An 18,728-nucleotide genomic window follows, 5' to 3' on the forward strand; every position below is an offset into this window, starting at 1 on the left:
TAACTCCCAAGATGGAATGAACTCCAGTTCCTCTACTTTTTGGAAGATGGAGAGCCCCTTAGACATTATGAACTACGTCCAGTTGTTGACTTTTGTTAGAAATGTGCAAAACCTCTTTTTGCTCACTTCTTAATGTGGCAAATTCAAATGTTACCGCCTTACAGGTAGTCCTTGACTTGTAACTGTTTAGTGATTGTTACAACGGCACTGAAAAAAGTGACTTACATACTTTTCGCACTTATCTCTGTTACAGTGGCCCATGATCATGTGATCAAAATTTGGACTCTTGGTAACTGACTCAAATTTATGATTTTTGCAATGTCCGGGATCATATGATCCCCTTTTGCAACCTGACAAGCTAAGTCAATGAGGAAATGAGATTCATTTTACAACTGTGCCACTAACTTAACAATTGCAGTGATTCAGTTAACAACTCTGGCAAGCAAGGTGGTAAAATGGGTCAAAACCAGTGGTGGGATTCAGCCGGTTCGTACCACTTCAGCAGAACTGGTAGCTAGTTTTCTTTTGCCCAGGCCCAGAATGGACTTCCGGAAGTGGCATCTACACAGAGAACTGGTTGTTTACATATTTAAATCCTACCACAGGTCAAAACTCACTTAAATGTTTCACTTAGCAACATAAACTTTGGGCTCAATTGTTGTTGTAAATCAAGGATTACCTGTACACAAGAGAAGACTCAAGTTGTACCTGTTCTGCTACAGCCATTGTGCTGCTTTCATAATTTGGTTTCACTTTCTAATTCACTTCTGAGTTCAGAATCAAATCTTCAGAACTGAGATATCTTAACCACAAAACTAGATAGCAAATTATGGGTTGAAATAAATCCAGAAACCTGCTGGTTGGCAGCAAACAATTGGTGTGTTTTGTATATCTTTTCTGCCATCAGTAGTTGTCTGGATTTCTGCACCTAACCTGCTCAGCGTCCCTTAACACATTTTACCATCAGAAGCAATCCTGGTGGTAAAATGTGTTAGGTTGAGCAGTTCTTAGGTGCAGACACAGCTTGGCTGGCTTCAAAAACGAATCCATTTATGGAAATCCTGGGGCTTTGTTGTTAGGCTTGATGGGCCTTCCCATAATGACCATATGCTGAGAGACTTGTGGACTTCCTTGCTCCTTTGGTTGACAACTTTGAAAATAGGTCACTAGATTAAATGGTCCAAGGTTCTGTCTCTGATCCAGCAGGGAACTTAATACATTGTATGACATTTTGTGAGAATGCCCCAACTTTTCTTCCCCTTGGCTACTTTCAGAATGTGCGCTTAAGGGTTCAAAGAAAACTTAGATGTGAGGCTGCATGTATAATTCATGCCTCTGTCAGTTTTGCTTCTTCTGTTTCTAGCACCCCAAGGACCCCGACCATCAACCAGCCACGAAATTCCTCTGATCATCAAAAGTGCTTTTAATTTTGGCTTCCGGTTCCGGTTTTTGGCACAGCCAGACACGTGAAGTAATGCTCCCCATGTCATCTGGATTTCTTCATCGGGGGACCCCTGTAAAAGGGTTGAAAGTTGCTGTGGAGGGGTGGCGAGCAGGGGAGAGATCTCTCCAGTCAGTGGTAGAAAGGCGGTGGCCCTCCTGTCGGCTTGGAGCAACTCTCTGAACCGAGGAAGAAAGGATCGGCCACTCCCATGACCCATCGTTTTAGCCATTTCCTGTCAAAGCCAAATTTACAACAAAGCATTTGAAAACTGGGTGAGAATTGCCTTCTTCCTTTCTTAATTGTCTACTTTTTCCTGCCAAAAGCTCCTTGAATTTGCTTCCCCTAGCAAGGAGAGAGGGAAGGGAGCTTTCCCCCCCCCCTCCTTAAGGGCGGCCTTTGATCACACCAGGAGAAAAAAGAAAACCTTGAACAGAATAATACTATTTAATTTGACTTACTTCCTTTCTATTTTTGGTGACCCAAAACTCCTATCCTTACAGAAACTGGCTATTCTGTCTATTTGATTAAAAAAAGGGAGATAAGAGAGAAAAGAACTACTTAAAAGTTACTTTAAAGTACTCAAAACTGATAAATTTACTCTGACTGAAAAAGATTTTAAGTTTGCTGGGGACATCTTGTGGCCTTTTTGGCAAATAAACCTGTTTATTTTGGAACTGCCCTTGACATTATCAGCTAAAGATAAAAACCTGAAACAGCTGGAGGTGAACTTAAGGCTTGTGGAGGTGAACATTTACGACTTTTGTTTAAAAATTAGCCTCCACTAAGGACTATTTACCACTACTTCAAAATGGAGACTGATCAGCCACAAACCTCGCTTGACTATAAGCTCATTTTAGAAACAATCCATAAAGTTTCTGAGATGTTTATCTCCAGGCTGGAAAATTTAGGTGCCAACTCCAATTTACAAGCTGTAACCCAGACTTAAACTAAAGAATTTACAACTCAGAATATAACAAAACTGGAACAAATTACTACTGAGACAGAGGAACACAAGGTACAACAAGATATTGAAAAAACGAATACAAAAAATTTAACACTATCCAAAGAATCGACAACTCGGAAAGTACAAGGAACTATCACTATGGCAAATAACCTTAAGGACCAACAACAAACTATGGGAAAACTTAATACTCAACTTTTGATTCCATCAAAAGAGCCTATAACTTTAGAAGTATACTATGTGCAAGATAGTTATGCTAACATAGAGGACATGGAAGATCAACAAAGACAGTTTCCTGAAAGCCTGGATAGCCAAGCACATTACAAAACTGGATAAGACTCTCTACTTAAAGCAGATGAACCCAGAAGGGAAGAGGAATCCAGACCAAACTGAAGATAAAGTTTTTAGAGCTAATACAGAGACTAGAACTAACAGGGCAACAACATAATGATTACAAATGGTTTTGTGGATCACTGATGGCTAGATGGCCTCCTTTGATTCAAATAATATGTATTGGAGTGAAGGGAGACCTATCTGGCAATTTAAAGGCCTTGGTCTGGAAACCTGATTAGCAAAAAAAGAAAGCTAGAGTTAGATTTAAAAAGTGAGTTCTTAGAGGACCATTAAAGGCTATCCTTTTAGTAATCAGTGATCTATCAGGATCTAAAATAGAAAATGTTTATGAGATAGAACTAGAATGTGTTTATATATCTATTAGGCTTATTTTAGACATTATAATTTGTGCACTGACATAATGGTAATTTGGTTTATAGATCCCACGTTTGATGTTAAAAGACGTTTGATTATTCTATTTAAGAATTAAGAATTAGCTAAAATTTAAAACAGAATGTGGTTGTGTATAAATAGTTGTAGATTGATAAACATAGGCTGTGGTCCTGTCAGTAACGTGTGATGTATTAGGATGTGAAACAGACAATGTTTATTAGGTAGAACATAGCTACTCAGTCACTGTGTACATGTTAGATGCTATAGTTTTTGCTTTAATGAAATAAGGGAAATTTGGGTTGTGAATATTATTTGGGATGTTAAAGGCTAAATTTGAATAATATAATTAAAATCAAAATTAGGTAAAATTTAATAACAGGACATAGATATATCTTAATGAAATCGAATTGACAATTTTTTTAACTGACCATGCTATTTCTAGAAATATATTAGTTTAAACTGGTTGTATCAAATGTTAAAGGAAATTGAGAAGGATGTTTTGATAATGTCACCTGAATTATGTACTGAAAACTCTGTTACTGAATCTCTGATTACCCAGTCACCATGATGCTTTCTAAATATGTAGATTTTAACTGAACAGCTAATAAAATTTGTTTTTTTTTTTAAAGTGCTTTTAATTTAACAAAGGAAGAAGCAGTTGTAAAAGCCACATGGAGAAACTACAGAACCAGCATGAGTGGATGTGAGCATCAACATGACTCATCTTTGCAAGATTGTTTAAAAACAAAACAAAAATCCATTTTTTCCAAAGATGCACAAAATAAATCAACTGTGCAAACGAGGTTCTGCATTACAGCTGTATCATCAGAAATTGGCTGGGGGGGAGGGATTGCCTGAGATTTTTGCATGTACTGTTTGTTAGAAATCACACTTTTTCTTGCTGCAAAATGGAATATTTGGGAGGCCATCAGGAGACTTTCATTGAAAGCTTATTTTGGTGTGGGATTGTGACAGAGAAATTAGCACTGCCATAGGCCATGAGGAAGAGAAGTCAGGCAAGTGTGGCAGAGATTAAATTATATGGTAAGCAAATTGTGTGTTGTCTTCCAGTCTCTGATTTTATTTAACGTGCATCTACTCAGGATTGGGAACCCCATGCGAAAGCAGAAGAAAATCTTAGCCTCCCACTCAGGCCTTCCCTTTAAAAAAAAATACCAATACCATGCAGATTTTTCTGTAGAGAGGCAATGGCTCTAAAATATATCCACAACATTAAAAGATAGATAGTAATAATAACTTGCTAAGTCCAACACACTTCACAGAGATTGTTTTTGTTAAAGTAGGAGGCAAGAAAATTACGTATGTTTGATGTTTGAGTTTTTTTCAGATAAAGATGGTGGAATAAAAATGTAATAATAATCATACCACAATGCCATCCAGATATCTTGGGAATTTGCAACAAGTGTCACACACCACAGCATAAGAACATTGCAGGAGTCTATTGTTCAAACTTGCCCAGCTCAGTGGCTTGCAAATTTGAGGTTCAGTGTAGGATTCCCATTGGAATCATACTGACTGGACAAGGAGGAAAATTGTAATTCATCCAGGTTTGAAAGGCAGATAACCTTTTTTTAGTCAAAGGAAGGGGTTATGTGTAGGTTCCAAAATGCACAGAACATTGGGCAGTAAATAGAAACTAAAGCCAAGGCTGAGATTCTGTTGCTGGTTGGAAGCTAGAATTGGACGTTGAGATTCGATTTGGATTATGTTGTATGTCCATTGAAAGCAGGTGTGCAAGCTTGGGATATTCCTTGGAATTCAGGTGTCACTAGATTCACAGATGATGGGTGTGGCAAAACAAAGCATTTGTATAATGCATTGTCTAATTGCAATTAGTGTATCAGATGACCTATGTGGATTGGGCACTAATTATTGTCTCAGCTTGGATGCAGTGCATTCTTTCTTAACTTAGTGCAAAATGTAATTTAATGATTTTATTCCTGTTTTAATTACCTCCTATTTGGATACAATATTTATGTGGTTGTTACGTTTTTAATTGTACACTGCCCAGGGCTGCTCTGTAAGTCAGATGGGTAATCCCTAAATTTGATAAATAAAATTTAATAACCGCCCTGGTTGCCAGTTATTTGTGACTGTCTACAGGAGACCAAACCTCCCACATTAATCCACTTCTGGCCTTTAATTATTTGTAAACAGCTTGAAAGCTGGCTTTGCAAATAACATGGGTTGCAGTTTTTCATGGAGGCATTACAAAGGTAAACAATTAGTTTGTGAAATAGAGACAAGTGGAGGCAGGGAATTCACGGGTTATTATTCATCATAGGACCAGCCTCCGTCGTTGCTTATTTTGCAGCAATAACTTTACAGCTTTATGATCTAAAAGGATTATTAGGAAATACTGAAGTAAGTCACTTTGGAAGAACGAATATGAAAACATATTTGAAGATTTGATTCCTGTGGGCTAAATTTAGGCTGTTTATAAGAACTGCCTGGGTTAAAATCGTCCTTTCCAAATCCTGATTTATTTATTTTTTGCTTTTTATGAGAATTCATGCATCCTGTAGAGAGCATCTGTATTTAAATGTTTGCTTTGCCAAAGTCAAGTTTAAAGAGAGTTATGGTAGAATTTCCTACAGGCTGCAGTGTGTATTGGCCAATCCCATCAAGGTGGCACCTGGATCAATAAATAATTTGCTGCTTTCTGCATAATGACAGTTTAATTTTTAGTCAGATTAGACAGACCAAAACAGCTGATCTGGTGAACCCTATTTAAAGGAGTAATTATTTATTTACCTGTAATTGATACGTAATACTAAATGCCTCTTTTAATCTACTTGTAAGATATCATTTTTAAAAGTATTGGGAAAGTAATGCATATTTTTAGCACTTCATTGGCTTGAGGATGAGCAATACAGTTTTTCATATTCAGTAATATAAGCTCTGTAAGTAAGAGTTCTAACTTACATACTAAACTGAGTTAAAGATAAGAGTTAGGAATAGAACTCTTTTTTAAGCAGGACTGGTTTATTTATTTATTTGCAGAGAGATATTATCTTTTGTAAGTTCTAGTAATACAGCTAAATACATTAAGATAGAATTGGAAAAAATTGCAATTTTTCAAGTATCAGAGTTGGGTAGCACAAAATAAAAACCAAAACAATAAAATCATTTTTTAAAAAACAAACCCATAAAAGCTGACCAAGAACCTCCTGGTTCTCCGATATGTCACACATCCACCCCTTTTAAAAAAACAAGTCCAGAGCTTCATTGGGATCCTGTCTCATATGATCTCAAGCTTTTAGTGCAAAACCAACAAGGACATTGAAATTAATTTCAAATCTTGATCTTCCCAGATCAAGAGAATACCACAGCCAAGGATGAGCTATCTTAAGTATAAAGAGACCAATAGAAACAGGGTGGGGAATGATGGCCCTGCTGGCTCAGGAATTCTGGGAGTTGAAGTCCACAAGTTATAAAGAGGGCATCGATCCCCACCTCTGCCTTAAATAAACCAAACAGAGGTTCAGCATCATTAACCATGCAGTATTTTCTTTGGGCAGAACTTGTTCCTTGAATACTACAGGATCTTTTTAATGTGGATTGCTGTAACCGATTTCTGAAGTTAAAAAAGCAGGGAGAGTTTCTCTCCTCTCCTGTCCTTGGCATCCCCTAATAACACTTTCAGATGCAGAAGAAATTGTCTGCATCTAAGCAGAAGTGGCAGGGGCAACTGACCGTAGAGACAGGGATGTTGGGACAAAAAAAAAACCTAGCATTACAACACACAGGAAATTGGACAGGAAGATGACAAAAGCTGCACCAATGGGTCTTGCTCAGTCAGCTGGCTTGATGGAGCTTCTGTATCAAGAGGCAGTCTACATCCAGAGCTATGCTTTCTGTGTAAACAGATGAGAAATAGGCAGTTTAGTGATGTGTTTGGTAGTTTCCTACAGAGATTTGTCTAGCATTGGTGTAGGTAGAAAAGGTGAAGCGGGAGGCCTTTCGTAGGCTCCCAAGAGGGCCTGTCTTCTCCTTGGGAATTCTGATAGCTTTGTGACATCATCCATCTAAACTAAACTCTCAGTTGCTCTTATCAGTTATCAGAGTGAAGATGTCTTCCATGGTGTAAGTTCATCTTCAGAAGGGCTGCTGAATTTTTGAGAGCCTCTCCCTTTTTATAGCAAACTTCTCAGAGGGGTATTTCAAGGGTGAAAACTTAGAAAACGTAAACTAAAATTTTCACAAGATTTTGGAAAACGTAACCAGGCTGAAAACTACTATATGGAAAATAATTTCTGATATTAGTAAATTATTAAAATCATTTAAGATGTTACTTTCTTATCATTGGAAATTACCTTCATGTTGTGGTAAAGGAAGAAGGAAGGTCTCTTCATTTAAGCAGAACAATAATGTGAGCTGACCCAACATACATGGATGTAGGGATATCCATAGACAAGGGGTGTCAAACTGCTGGCCTGCCGGCCGGTTTCATCACACTAAAGCCACACCCACCCCATTGCTAGCAATGCAAAAAGAGTCGCGATATGTCATGACACGTGACGTGACGTAGTGAGTTTGACACCCGTGCCGTAGACTGTGTGCTTCCAAGTCAGATTAATAGCAGGAAGAGGAATATATCAGTGACTCTTGCTCAAGCAGCTAGTTTAATAAAGCTTCCACATTAAGAGGCAGTCTACATCTACATCTGTTTTTCTGATTTTTAGGGGGTTAATCTTCCAAAAGCATTGGCTTACAGAAATGTGGGAGGGGTGATCATCATCAAAATGTCAAAATACTTAAAGGGGAGGAGACCTGGAGTGTGTCTTCATCCAGCTATCTCTGGCATTAGCTCTCTGTTACAGGTAGTCCTCAACTTACAACCATTTGTTTAGTGGCCGTTCAAAGTTACAACAGCCCTGAGAAAAGTGAGTTATGACTGTTCTTCACTCTTACCACCTTTGCAGCATCCCCATGGTCATGTGATCATAGTTCTGAATGCTTGGTAACTGACTCATATGTATGACGGATGCATTGTCCCAGGGTCACGTGATGCCCTTTTGTGACTGACTGACAAGCAAAGTCATTGACCACGTAAGTATTTTTGCTTCTGTGGGACTGTTCTTGGAACCTTCAACTTTGTTTGGTGGCACTTATCTAGATATTGGCAAGTGGGGGAGAGAGAGAGAGACTGTAGATCAGGCATGTCAAACTCGTGATGTCACGTGACGTTGCGCAACGTATCGGGACTTTTTCCCCTTTGCTGGCAATGGGGTGGGCGTGGTTTCGGTGTGATGCATCTGGCCCGAGGGCTGGCAGTTTGACATCCCTGCTGTAGAGAGTGGGATTTTTCTAAGCCCCCTGTGAGACTTCTCTTGTGGCTGGGAGACTTAGGAGCTCCATGAATCATAAAAGCTTTTTAATTGATGGAATTAATCTCAAAGGGAAGGACGTTGCAGACAGGCCTGATTCTGATGAATACTTTTCATCTAGAGAAGACCTTAAAAACTGCTGAGGATCACAACTCCTGTCCTTTCCTAAATTTCTCCATAGCTCAGAGAAAACGAAGCTCCCCTTCAACAAGCACAAAGGCCTAAGAGAGACCTGCTGGTCAGCCAAAATTTCAACAAAAGGTCCACGAGAGGAATAGCAAGGCAGCTGAAAAGTAGGTACCCCTAGATTCTAGTGTGCTGTGGCTGAGTTTGGATCCTGTGTTTGAATCTAGTCGCTTTTGCCCAACCTTAGTGTGGTGCAAATGATTCCTCAAGTTGGAGGGAGTCTCAAAAGGCTTCCAAGTTACTTTTGAAGTGAACACCATTAGAGACAAGCATTCCGGGCAAGAGGCCCCATAGGTTCTCTGACTTACAGCATGACTTTCCCATTGCAGCAAGAGCACATCATTCAGGGCCTCAATTGTGGGGTCCTTGGTGCTCTCTGAGCTTGGTGGTTTTCTTGCAGATGTTTCATTACCCAACTAGGTAACATCATCAGTGCTAGATGAGAGAGGGTTTGCTCTTTGTTTTATACAGGTCGCTTGCTCTTTCAGTGTTGGTGGGAATGTTCTTAGCGGTTCCTCAATTAGGCTCTGATTTACTATTAGCTTGTGTGTCTACATTGGTGAACGTAGGGCAAGACACTCGTATAGAAAAATAAGAGCAAAATCATTCCCTTCCCTTCTCTGTTGGAGGACAACCAGTTATACAGATTCACCGCAGGACTAGCTGCATTGCTAGATCAATCTCTTGTTTCTTTAGTAGTGAGTATGGAATATCTGTGTGCAATACTCAAAGAGTAAGAAGGGGGAGAATAAATCAAAAGAAATAAACATGGCTTCATCTATTATAGGTCAGGAGGTGTTTCAGATAGTCACTCATGCCCTGGTCAGCTTGCAGTTTGACTACTACAACAAGCTCCATATAGGGCTGCTCTTGAATACCGTACCACCTGGAAGCTTCAGTTGAACCATGGCCGATTTAACTGTTGACTTTTGATTCTCTGCTTCTCTCCATTCTTGTTTCCTGTCAGGATCTCTTGGAAGACAATACTTTAAGCAGCTTCACTGCAGAACTAGCTGCATTGCTCACAATGTGTGACATCAGCTCAGCCTTTTGTTTCTTTTGTGGTCAGTAAGGAAAATATGTCTGTGGTACTCAGTGAGTAAGAAGGGGGAGCCTTTCAGAAAGTCACTCGCGCCCTGGTCACCTTGTAGCTTGACTTCCACAACCGCTTCACATAGGGCTGCCCTTAAATACCACCAAGAAGCTTCAATTGAATCATGGCTATTTGGGGCTCTTTCAGCTGGAGTCATCAAATCAAAGATGTTTTCCTTGTGAACTGGTGAGAAGAGAAAGTAGCTTGACCTTTCCATGTCTTCTAGTGGTTGACCTAGGTTGTTCTAATCTCTTGGGGGGGAAATGAAACCAAGGACGGTTGACTAAGAAGTTCACTGATGTCTTTTTCTTCTTTTACCTTGCCATCAGCAAGGGTCCACCAGCCATGGATTTACCCATGGAAAGCACATTATTTAACATGTGTTTTCCTGTGGATAGCATCCATGGAGAAGATGAGGATGTTCCAAAGCTACCACATTCACCAACATTTCCAGCATTCCCTTTGGACTTCATTTCTGGACCGAAATTCCAAAACAGTGCAGGCCATCATCTCAGGGTTTCCTTTTAGGTGGAGAAGATGCTGGAACAGGCTCTTGGCCTTGTGCTCGGGGGCCTTCTTTGGCCGGCCCCAACCTCAGAGCATTTTTATTTTGAGGGTAAGGACATAAACATCTCAGAAGGAACTTGAAGGAATACGTGGCCATTGCAAACATTCACAGAATCAGGTGTTAAACCTCCTGTTAAATGACCCACTGTGAATAATAACCTGGGGTGGGGGTTTGTCCTTGAGAAGAAGCATTAAGTGCCATAAGAACACTGACTTGTCGTAAGAGCTGTGTCATGGTTCTGACAGATGAAACTCTTCAAAGAACTTCAAGGCATTGCTTACCTTAAAGGTTCTTTATTCGAGTAGCAGAATATCAGCATTTACATAATCGAAGCCAAAAACTGAATTCCCCTCCCCTGGGCACCTAGTATCAAAGCACAATTCCCTCCTCCAATTAACAGTCATAAATCAAATTCCCCAATTAGCTTGAAGCTTGGGCTTTCTCCCCAGCTCTCCAGCCTGCCAATTCTTTATCAGCTCTGGGCTCAGTAACTTTGATTCTCACGGTAGTTTCTGTGTTGTTGTGTCTAGCTGGACTCTCATTCACATCCCCCCCACCCCCCAGCATCATCTAACTAAAAATGAAAGGGAAAAAATTTATTTATTTATTTATTTGTTTTTATAAACCGCCCTTCTCCCGAGGGACTCAGAGTAAGGTGGTAAACATAATGAAACAATACTGAAAAAACAATAGTCAAAACAAACTGGGACCCCAATTAGAGCTATCAGGCCAGGCCGGACTGCTGGAAAAGGTAAGTTTTTAAGTCGCGCCGGAAGGTGCGGAGGTTGGGGGCCATCCGGATTTCAGTTGGTAAGCAGTTCCAGAGGGCTGGCGCACCCACTGAGAATGCCCTCCCCCTGGGGGCCACCAGCCGACATTCCTTGAGTGGTGGCACCCTGAGGAGGCCCTCTCTGTGGGAGCGCACAGGACGGTGGGGTGTTGACATTGGCAGAAGGTGCTCCCGTAGGTAGTCCGGACCCATGCCATGTAGGGCTTTTGTATGTCATTGTTAGCACCTTGAACTTCACTCGGAAGGCAACCGGAAGCCAGTGCAGCGCACGGAGGAGAGGTGTGATATGGGAGTATCGGGAGGCTCCCAAAAGTGTCCGTGCCGCTGCATTTTGCACCAGTTGAAGCTTCCGAGTGGATCTCAAGGGCAGCCCCATGTAGAGAGCGTTACAGTAGTCTAGGCGAGAGGTCACAAGGGCATGGGTGACTGTACGTAAGGCATCCAGGTCCAGATAAGGCCGTAGTTGGCGCACCAGTCGAACCCGGGAGAAGGCCCCCTTGGTCACAGCTCCTATGTGATCTTCCAGGGATAGCTGCGAGTCTAGGAGGACACCCAGGTTGCGGGCCCTATCAACAGGGGGTAGTAACTCATCCCCGATGTTAAGGGGTGGGATGCTCTGAGTATCCTGGCTTGCCGGTACGTACAGCCATTCAGTCTTGTCCGGGTTCAGTTGAAGCCTGTTCCTCCCCATCCATTCCCGGACCGCTTTCAGGCAGCGGGACATCACGTCGAGGGCATCACTGATGCTGTTTGGAGTTGAGATGAAAAGCTGGGTGTCATCAGCATACTGATGGTACCCTACTCCAAAGCTACGAATGATCTCACCCAGCGGTTTCATGTAGATGTTGAACAGGAGAGGCGAGAGGACCGACCCCTGAGGGACTCCGCAAACGAGAGGCCTCGGGGTCGACCTCTTTCCCCCTGCCAGCACCGATTGCGAGCGACCCTGGAGAAAGGAGGAGAACCAACGCAGAACCGTGCCTCCCACTCCCAGTCCCCTGAGGCGCCGCAGCAAGATACCATGGTCGATGGTATCGAAAGCCGCTGAAAGGTCTAATAAGACTAGGACAGAGGAATGTCCCCTGTCCCGGGCTCTCCAGAGATCATTCATCAGAGCGACCAATGCCGTCTCCGTGCTGTAGCCCGGCCTGAAGCCCGATTGGCACGGGTCTAGATAAACCGCTTCATCCAGGACCTGAGGAAGTTGGTGCGCCACCACGCTCTCAACAACCTTCGCAAGGAAGCGAAGATTGGAGACTGGACGAAAGTTATTCAATGAGGATGGGTCCAAGGTGGGCTTCTTGAGGAGAGGTCTCACCACCGCCTCCTTCAAGGCGGTGGGGAAGTGACCCTCACTCAGAGAAGCCGAGATGACCGCTAGGAACCAGCCTCGTGTCCCCTCTCGAGCCGCATAAGCCAGCCAGGAAGGGCACGCGTCCAGTAAGCATGTGGAGGAGCTCAACCTCCTCATAATCCTGTCCACTTCCTTAGGAGTCACAGGATCAAATTCCTCCCAGATGACGTCGACAAGACTGTCCATGTCCTGTTCTTCCAACTCTGCCCAGTTGGAGTCCAAGCCGGTTCGAATCCGAGCGATTTTATCCAACAGATATTGACTGAATTCCTCGGCTCAACCCTGCAAGGGTTCTTCCCTCACCTCTTGGTTCAGTAGGGAGCGAGTCACCCTGAACAAGGCAGCCGGGCGATTATCTGCGGACGCAATGAGGGTGGAAAAGTAGTTGGATTTTGCCACCCTTATCGCAGCGAGATAAGACCTGGTGAGGATTGTTAATCGCAATCGGTCGGATTCGGATCGACTGGATCTCCAACGGCTCTCTAGGCCCCGTCTCCGACGCTTCATCTCCCGGAGCTCCACGGTGAACCATGGGACTCGCTGGGATCTGCGCCGGGTCAGAGGCCGCAGGGGTACAACTCGGTCCAGAGCCTCCGTGGCTGCCTTTTCCCAGGCTTCCACTAAGGCATCCGCTGAGCTGTGAGCAGGGAGTGCATGTGCGTCCTCAAGCGCTGCCTGGAACCTATCAGGGTCCATTAGGCGCCTAGGGCGGTACCATCTGGTTGGCACCGCACTCCCACGGCGGGGGGTGGCAAAGGGGAAGTCTAGCCGTAGACTACATGGCTACATTTCCATCTGTTATCAATGCAAAAACATCCGATGTTAGCAGCGTTGGGAAGCTGTTTTTCTTCATGCAAAGATCTCTTCATTAAGATGTCTATTCAACTGTACCGTTCCAAGGCCAGACATGGGTTAGGGTTAGAGATCAACAGAAACGTTATTTCTATTGATCTTTTATAGTTCAACTATGTAGTTCAGCTAGCTTGGCCAAGGATAAGGTAGCTGAACTAAGAGATCAGCAGAAAGAGGAGAACCTAAACTTGTGGGATACTGTATTAAACATAAAAAAAACTTCTCTAAGGCAAAGGTTCTCAAACTTTGGGCCATAATTCCTCTGGAGAAATGAACAAATTTAAGGTGGGAGGGGGCAAAATGGGTGGCTCTTATGAAAATCTCAGTTGATGTGAGAATTACCTTCATTTCTTTCTGAACAAACGGGTGGTGATCCCATGAATTCATTTCTCATTTTAAAGACTAACAGGACCGTATGGCTTTGGTTTGGCAGAATATATTTTTTAAAAGGTTTTTTCCCCCCTCCTGATTGTATTTAAGATAAAGCATAATGGAGAATGTACCTTGGTACTGAAAAAACAGTTTACCTGAAGAGGAAGAAATAGAAAGTGGTTGCTGATCTTAAGTTAGGGTAACATGAATTTTCCTGGTGCAGTTCTTATGTAACCTTGGCCCAAGGTTCACACAAAGATTAGGAACTGAGCAGATATTTGAAACCTAGTCCAAAGCGCTAACTTTTAAAATAATAGTGTCAATTACAGTGTGTGTTTGTGTGTGTGTATGGTAGAGACTAAACTATTTGGTTTGTGAGCCCTATTTTCCCTCGGATTGTGTTAAATCAAGAATCTCTACTTCCCATTGATTTTTGGTGGGGAAAATGTTTAGATTAATATAATTGGCTAAGCATACTTCTAAATGCATTCTGATACATGCAAACCTACTCTTTGCAGAAGAATCTGGCTCCATCCATTCGTATGAGAACATGATACATTCTTAGCAGTACCTGTTTTAGTCCTCACTGGCTAAAGGACACAATCTGAAAGAAGCATAGCCATTCTGGACAAACCAGACCAAACTAAACTTTGATTTGTTCAAGAGTTTTGTGGAAACAGCAACAGAAGGCAGCCGTTTTGGCTTATTTGTTTGCAAAATGTGGAGGACATCTGTGCGCAGATCTTGGCATTATTTTAAGGGGCACAGCTTAGGATAGGAGCAAAAGTGGGGAGGAACATATGCCTGCATATTTCCTACCTAGAGCCATTCTGAAATTAAAATAAAAAAGAAGAAAAACTGGGCTGGCACCAGTTATAAGCGTACTGCATTTTGGGTGCTGAGAAATAGTTTTATGCTTTTTATGTGGACATATGTTGTTTGATTTTTTCCATTTAAAAAATCAATATTTGCATAGTAGATGCCCCGTGCTCGGACTGAAAACAAATTTAATAAATTGCAGCATCTGACTGCAGAGTGCCTGAGAAACTGGTCAAACTAGTACGATTTCATAGTTAGGGCTATTGATAGAGTGTAAAACTTGTGACTCTCAAAAGGCTTTCAAAAATGTTTATGTTCACTTGCAGTAGTGAATTAGTTCATTTTTAGACACTGAATTTAATAGGTTGGGGAAGGAGGCTCCTCAAATGGGAAAGTGTAGTAGATAACTTCAAAATGTGACAAAATGTTGCTGTGAATAGGAACATTTTGTTTACTTTTCAGTAGAACCCTGGACAGCTGTCCAAATGTTGTACTTGACAGTATTAATGCCCAGGTGTAATATAATAATAATAATAAGTTGGAAGGGACCTTGGAGGTCATCTAGTCCAACCCCCTGCTAAGGCAGGAAACCCTATAACATTTCAGACAAATGGCTGTCCAGTCTCTTCTTAAAAACTTCCAGTGTTGGAGCATTCAGCACTTCTGGAGGCAGGTTGTTCCACTGGTTAGTTGTTCTGTCAGGAAGTTTCTCCTTAGTTCTAGGTTGCTTCTCTCCTTGACTAGTTTCCATCCATTGCTTCTTGTCCTGCCTTCAGGTGCTTTGGAGAATAGCTTGACTCCCTCTTCTTTGTGGCAGCCCCTGAGATATTGGAACACTGCTATCATGTCACCCCTCACCCTTCTCTTCATTAAACTACACATACCCAATTCCAGCAACCGTTCCCTATATGTTTTAGCCTCCAGTCCCCCAATCTGTACTCTTTCTAGAGTCTCGACATCTTTTTTACATCATGGTGACCAAAACTGGATGCAGTATTCCAGGTGTGGCCTTACGAAGGCATTGTAAAGTGTAAAGTGGTAAAATTAACAGAGGGATAGAATCAAGATCACGTGAAGTACTAATACTTCACGTGATCTTGATTCTATCCCTCTGTTAATGCAGCCTAGCACTGTGTTGGCTTTTTTGGCAGCTGCAGCACACTGCTAGCTCATATTTAAGTGATTGTCCACTAGGACTCCGAGATCCCTCTCACAGTTACTGCTATCGAGCAAGGTACCACCTATACCACGGGTCGGCAACCCGCGGCTCCGGAGCCGCATGCGGCTCTTTAAGCCGTCTCATGCGGCTCCCAGGCCTCTTCTGCCATTCTGCAAAAAAGTCCCATTGAGAGAATGGGGCGGCGAAGGTTTGGAGAGCTGATGCCTTTCGGGGCCAAAAGAAATGCAAACGAAGGCAGCAGCTCTCCAAACGGGGCAACGGCGGTTTGGAGAGCTGCGCGCGCAGCTCTCCAAACCTCCTCCGCCCCGTTTCCAAGGCTGCCGGCTTCGTCCATGTTTGAGGAAGCCAGCAGATCTCCAAACGGCCGGCGGCGGTTTGGAGAGTTGCGCACGCAGCTCTCCAAACCTCCTCCGCCCCGTTTCCAAGGCTGCCGGCTTCGTCCATGTTTGAGGAAGCCAGCAGATCTCCAAACGGCCGGTGGCGGTTTGGAGAGTTGCGCACACAGCTCTCCAAACCTCCTCCTCCCCTTTTGCAGGGCTGCTGGCTTCCTCAAACATGGACGAAGCCAGCAGATCTCCAAATGGGCGGAGGAGCTCCAAACCTCCGGCGCCCCATTTGGAGAGCTGCTCCCGTGTTTCTTTCAAATGCGGATGAAGGCAGCAACTCTCCAAACGGGGCAACGGCGGTTTGGAGAGCTGCGCGCGCAACTCTCCAAACTGCCACCGTCCTGTTTGCAGAGCTTCCGCCTTCATCCATGTTTGACGGTGGCAGCAGATCTCCAAACGAGCGGTGGCGGTTTGGAGAGCTGCACGCGCAGCTCTCCAAACCTCAACCGTCCTGTTTGCAGAGTTTCTGCCTTCGTCAAACATGATCTCCAAACAGGTGGCAGCGGTTTGGAGGCCCTGGGGGGAGGGGCAGGGCGCTCGGGCGGCTCTGGTGGTGCCTGGGCTGAAAACGGCGCCGCGGCCCAGCGCCCATCGCCAGGGAGACTCGCCGCCGCTGCCACGCAGGTGCCTCCCAAGGCTGCAAGCTTCGCACGGGAAGCCCGGCGTCCGGGGAAGCGGCAGCGAAAGGGCCACCCCCCTTTCCCCCCACCCGGCTTCAGTTGGGAGTTTTGTGCTCTCGAAGTTGGTGAGGACTTTTTGGGCTAGCTAGCAGAAGAGAAGCCGGGCCCTTCCTCCTCGGGAGCCATGAGCAGGTATGGGAAGTGGTGCAAGCGCGGCCTCGTGAAATTTGCCCGCACCCTCTTCAAACTCGTCACGGGCAGGCTTAGCAAAGGTAAAGGCGAGGAGTAAAGGTGATGTGGGAATGGCAGGCGGCAGAGGGAGGGAGGGAGGGAAAGGAGCGAGAAGACCAGCCGACGCCATTCGCCAATTGTTGGGTTTAGGGAGCGGAAGGGTTCCCGGTTCCCTTCGGAGAGGGCGTTTGCTGCGCTTGTGGCGTTTTGCAGGCCGAGAAAGGTGTGCTAACTGTTTGTTGGGTCACTTCTGGGCGATCACGGGGGCCCTGGACGATGTGGGGTTTTGCAGCAAAGCCTGGTAGGAAAAGGCTTCATCGGGACACGCTTTCCTGCTTAGGGGGCTTCCGAAGCTACGAATCGCCCTTTCCAGTTTGCAGCAGTAGTGGCAGCAGCTGGAAGGCGGCGTGAAAACCGGTCCGCGAACCTCTTGTTTCCTGGGGGGGAAGAGTTGGAGCCTGTTGTTTTGCGAATGCACGTGCATGCGCGCGCATGCGCACCCTTCTTTGCGGCTCCGAGTTTTTTCTTTTCTGAGGGAACCGGTTCCGAGTGGCTCTTTCACTGTTTTGGGTTGCCGGCCCTTGACCTATACTATACCTGTGCATTTGATTTTTCCTGCCTAAATGCAGAACCTTACTTTTTTCACAATTGAATTTCATTTTGTTAGATAGTGCCCAGTGTTCGAGTCTGTCCAGATCCTCCTGTATCTTAAGCCTATCTTTTTCCTTAGCTGGGTCAAAACAGTGTAGCTAAAGAAACTCCCTGTCACATTTCTATAAATTGCAAGTAGAATCTGTTTGTTAGTGAATGCACGTGGTTGGTGTGAACTTTTAGCTACATACAGTATAGTTTTTTAATTTATTTTTATCCTATATTTATTATTCTTATAAATAATTCAAGGTGGTGAGCGAAACTAATGCTCCTTTCCTCCACCTATTTTCCCCACAACAACAACCCTGTGAGGTGTGTTGGGTTGAGAAAGAGTATCTGGCCCAAAGTCAGTCAGCCAGTTTTCATGCCTAAGGCAGGACTAGAACTTCCTGTCTCATGGTGATTCGCCCAAAGTCACCCAGCCAGCTGTTGCAGACATGTCAAATTCACAATGTCACGTGACGTCGCGCAACGTATCGGGACGGTTTTGCCATTGCCGGCAATGGGGTGGGCGTGGCTTCCAGATAACGCATCCGGCCTGTGGACCGGTAGTTTGACAATCCTGATAAGGCATAAGTCTCCTGTTCTCTCCCTCCCTCCGTCCCATCCTCCCTTTCTTTCTCCCCCCCCCCCTTTCTCTTCGGTCTTCTCTTGTTTCTTCCTTCTCACCATTTCTAGCATTGAGGATTTTTCCAGAGAGTTTTGCATAATATGCGTCATATACAGTAATTTGAGACTGGTCATTGTGTTGAGTAAGAAATCTAGGTTGACTCATTTGAAGATCCATCCAGTTTGTATTCTTGGTATTCTCAGGAATATTCTTCAACATCTCTGGCTATCTTATAAAGGTGGTGAAGTGTGACAGGGAATAGTTGTGTATATATTTTAAGGAAAAAGATAAACTGCTTAGGAAAACGGCAGCTGAGCTGTTCTTCTTAAAGGCAAAAGCTGTGTAAAGGGGACGGGGTAGAGAATAGTGCTGTATGCCCTTTGAATGACTTTGGAAGAGATCCAAAGAATTCAGAAGCTGTGAAATTTCACGTGCAGTACTGGCATTCAGAAAGAAAGGGAGTTAGCTGCACTAAAAACAATTGATGTTAAAATGAGGCTGATTCAGACTGTTGGACTAATCAGAGATCTCCGA

The 18,728-nt window shown here is 43.8% G+C and overlaps 1 long non-coding RNA gene across 1 annotated transcript in view; it reads left to right on the top strand.

Moving 5' to 3' along the window:
• The first annotated feature begins 1,543 nt into the window (after window positions 1-1,543).
• Window positions 1,544-18,728, top strand: part of LOC308676947 — a 46,602-nt gene continuing 29,417 nt past the window's right edge. Inside the window, exons 1-4 of the long non-coding RNA XR_014028387.1 lie at window positions 1,544-1,716; window positions 3,761-4,175; window positions 8,078-8,204; window positions 8,664-8,775. This is a non-coding gene — a long non-coding RNA (uncharacterized lncRNA). The remainder of the gene's footprint in view (window positions 1,717-3,760; window positions 4,176-8,077; window positions 8,205-8,663; window positions 8,776-18,728) is intronic.

The sequence above is a fragment of the Vipera berus genome (assembly GCF_964194415.1).
Source record: "Vipera berus genome assembly, chromosome: Z".
Taxonomy (NCBI): domain Eukaryota; kingdom Metazoa; phylum Chordata; class Lepidosauria; order Squamata; family Viperidae; genus Vipera; species Vipera berus.